Source organism: Periplaneta americana, chromosome 11 (genome assembly GCF_040183065.1).
Source record: "Periplaneta americana isolate PAMFEO1 chromosome 11, P.americana_PAMFEO1_priV1, whole genome shotgun sequence".
Taxonomy (NCBI): domain Eukaryota; kingdom Metazoa; phylum Arthropoda; class Insecta; order Blattodea; family Blattidae; genus Periplaneta; species Periplaneta americana.
This window is the reverse complement of record NC_091127.1, coordinates 76244828-76249109: the sequence shown is the minus strand read 5'-3', so window position 1 is coordinate 76249109 and position 4282 is coordinate 76244828. Positions and strand designations below refer to the sequence as shown.

Sequence of the window (4282 nt, the reverse complement as noted above, 5' to 3'; positions counted from 1 at the left end):
AAAAAGAAAAAAAAAAAAAGCAATGTGCTAGGTAGATATAAGAGACGTAGGCCTGGATTTGTTTTTTTTTTGAGATTATATAAATTTATAAGTGTAAATAAAATAAATCCGAGATTAAAAATCATGACTAGAGCTGGGGACGGAGCGAGTAGAACTGTTGAGTAACTTGGTTCTAGCGGTTTAATGTGCTTGCAACGGAGCATCGGAGTTACTCGGTTAACCGTAGCCGTTACCGGTCAGTTCAAACAGAGTTCACATGTTTCACTTAGGTCTGCAGACAACGACGTAGGTACTATTGTAGTATTTAAATATTTTCTGCTGCAGGACAAATTTTATTTCCGAGAGGAGATCAACCTAATCCCCAAGGCGGGCTGAAACCCTAATATTTTTGAAGTGTAAATAAATATAAATCAGAGTTTAAAAATCATGACTAGAGCTGGGGACGGAGCGAGTAGAACTGTTGAGTAACTTGGTTCTAGCGGTTTAATGTGCTTGCAACGGAGCATCGGAGTTACTCGGTTAACCGTAGCCGTTACCGGTCAGTTCAAACAGAGTTCACGTGTTTCACTTAGGTCTGCAGACAACGACGTAGGTACTATTGTAGTATTTAAATATTTTCTGCTGCAGGACAAATTTTATTTCCGAGAGGAGATCAACCTAAACCCCAAGGCGGGCTGAAACCCTAATATTTTTTAAGATGATTTCATCCTATAATAGCTATATGGACTGTCAAGTAAACATAGTGAACACTGACAGTCTGTGCATATTACTGTATATAATAATAATAATAATAATAATAATAATAATAATAATAATAATAATAATAATAATAATAATAATAATAATAATAATAATGTTGCTTATTCCACTAATGTGGAGCGACTTAAAGATGAGACTGTATTACTCCCAGTAAATAGAAAATTGGCTCAAGTCAAACTTGGGCGTCTTGTGACACGTTATGGCCCGTATGCACAGTCGAGTTTGAGACCGGTCTTGAGATTGTCTCGAGACAGCGACACAGAATTCGTATGCATAGTCTAATTTCCAAGACGCGCTTGAGATTTTCTCAGGATTTCGTTGAGACTGGGCCAAGACTGCCAATGACCGGTCTTGGGACGATCTCAGGAAACTGTGAGGACAAAAATGGCGGCTATTTTACAGCTGACGACGATTCCGTCGAGTTTCTGAGGATTGAAAATTAAGATACCATTGAACATAAACCACGGTTGTCAAGAAAATATTTGATAAACAATGAAAATTCGTTAGATTTTTACTGTGATGAGCAGTTTTAAAAACGTCACAGATTCACAACTGTCGTAAATGGTATTTATGTTACTGGTGCTATTGCTGACTGAAGAATCAAGGACAGGTCGTGATCTTCCTATTGCAAGAATTCTGCAACTCTTGACTGTCCCAGGATTTTAAGCAACAGAAAACTTTCAAGTGAGTATAAGTTGAAACTGATCATAATTACGCAAAGCACGAAACATTATCCCAGTGTGTTTTTTGTTATACCCTAATAACCAAATTAGTTTCTCAGAATTTGGTTAGGCCTATATTTTAATATTATTAGTACGAAATCAGCTGTGTTCTTAAATAATATCTTAAGTAAACGATTTTATGTAATAGTAGACTTTTAAATTAGTATAACTGACATCTTATCATATTATTAGGCAAGTCAAGAAACTTTATCCCAGTGTGTTGTTAGGTTATAACAAACAAATTAGCTTGTTACAAATTGGGTATGTATGATTGGTACCAAAGCAGCTAGATGATCTTAAATAATATCTTGCCTTATGTTCTAACACAAATCAACAGGATTGTGGTGCTTAATAATAATTTACATTACTGGTAACTACATTAGTTTATAATTCTTTACTATAGCGTTACCTCGTTACGATACAAATGTATTTACTCCTTAGGTTTAGAAATTTCCTATAATATACCATACAGCAATAACAGTGCATACTGTAGTTCCAATGAAAAATAGTCTTCATGTGAGAGTTGTCTTATTGTTTATTAAATTGATTTCATTAATATTTTAATAGGGGATGAGTGGCATAAATGGGACACATTGATTACTTCATTATTAAAGTTTGTGATTACAAATGGTGATATTTTTCCAGAACAACCACATCAAAGGAGACACAATTTTCTTTTGCTCCACTGACTTCTATGAGATGTAGGCTATATAGTGATATAAACACATGGTATTAGTTTGCAGCCAGAAATATTTTCATTATAAAAATCGTTTCATACTTACTTGCACCTGTATATTTCAAAGCACTGTTGTGGCTCCCCCTACTTATTACTAATTTATTACTAACATAACATGTGATTCAGGAAGAATTACTACGAAAATGATATATAAAGTTCAGAATACATACATTTCTTAATGCAGCTGATACGTATTTGCACATAGGCTAACCAAAAACCCCATAAATTAACTACGCCCTTGCTGCTATTTAGGCCTACAACCATTATCATTATTGTATTTGACATTAATGTGTCACTAATGGTGAGAAAAAAATCTATTAACATTCTCCAAACTTGTGGGTATCTTTTGCACAATAGGCCTTCATATATTATAGGCCTCTCTCTCTCTCTCTTTATATATAAAATTTAAAAAGCTGATAACGTAATGTTTAAAATTGCTTATATTGAATTTCTGTGTTAAATACAGACCAAATAAAATAAAATATACCATTCATGGCACTCCTCCCAGTTCTGTATCTAGCTCCTCAAACATTTTTCAAGTTGTTTTCAAAACGTGTCAACTTTTTCAGATTGTTCTAAGAGACTTAAGGAAAATCCATCAAGGCACAAACTGTTATCTGTCAGAAACTTGAGAAAGACAAAGTTAAAGGTACGGTATTCTACTTGGTGAAAATGTGTACCTTTTCACCCCCGTGTTGGACAATGATTTGGGGACTGCAGCTGAAAGAAGGTAAATGAAATTGATTCTTATTGGTCAGAACTCTTTTGGAAATAATGCATATTAATATTTAATACTAGTCCTCTTATTATTCCTATCTGGAAAAAAAGTACTGACAAGTATTTTCCGAATAAAGCATTTATATTTTATCTTATGTATTTTTTTATTTCTTAATTTCAGATACGACATGGCCCATAAATCAACTCGGAATTTAGTAGAGACGGTTAATGGCATCCGGTAATAGAGGTTCCAGTGTCTTCGATGAAAAAAACTGACCACAATGAGAACAACGCAAGAAGTGATAGCTTGTGTCATTCTGCACATTACTGGCATTTTAAAGCAGGACCTATTTGAAGCTGCAGAAGAACACCCCAACATGGTTCCTGTGCCCAATGCTTCTCATCTGAATGCTATTTCCGTCATAGGCGCTGACTTTTCTGGTGTTTTGCTTTGTATCATGAATACTCCCAAAATTTCAATACTGGTGGTGCTTAGTTATATGCTATGTAGGCCTGTCTTGAAATTTCCAGCCTCTTCTCTAGTTACCCAAATCCTATGGCTTTAGTACTATGATACACTGGCGCTTGTACTAAGGTCACACTTCTGTGGTATATATTTATTATTATACTTTCTGCAATCAGTGATTGTCATAATACAAAGTTTACTAAATAATATTGCTTTAATATACAACGTTTTTTTTCTGGAAGGTTTTGAAAAAAAAGTTCAAGAGAAAGCTAAGAAAATTCCTTAGAATGAGACCTTTTGGTCCATTAAGATTTTGTTACAGGATGATTATTAAACCATGTAAAGCTGTAAGTGTAATGCATTATATGAATACGTTGTCCAGTCTTAAATATTTACAGAACTTGGTGAAGAATCTCGCAATGGTGTCTCGTGCCCCAACGATCAGGCCAACAACCTTTATGTTGTCTAAATTTTTCACCAACTTGTAGTAAGGAATGGTTGGGTTGCAGATGGAACACTTTTCCTTGTGTACATCGAAGGGTTGTTTGCGGTATCTTATTATATTATTCAGAATTGGTATTTAACATAAAATGTATCTTTCAGCTTTTTTTTCTTACTTACTTACTGGCTTTTAAGGAACCCGGAGGTTCATTACCGCCCTCACATAAGCTCGCCATTGGTCCCTATCCTGAGCAAGATTAATCTAATCTCTATCATCATATCCCACTTCCCTCAAATCCATTTTAATATTATCTTCCCATCTACGTCTCGGCCTCCCCAAAGGTCTCTTTTCCCTCAGGCCTCCCAACTAACACTCTATATGCATTTCTGGATTCGCCCATATGTGCTATATGCCCTGCCCAGCTTTTTTTTTTTTTTTTT

The 4282-nt window shown here is 35.0% G+C and overlaps 1 long non-coding RNA gene across 1 annotated transcript; it reads left to right on the top strand.

The window, feature by feature from the left end:
- The first annotated feature begins 971 nt into the window (after positions 1-971).
- On the top strand, positions 972-4282 carry LOC138709109 (uncharacterized). The gene is made up of 3 exons (XR_011334829.1): positions 972-1443; positions 2787-2947; positions 3116-4282. It is a non-coding gene; the product is annotated as an uncharacterized lncRNA (long non-coding RNA).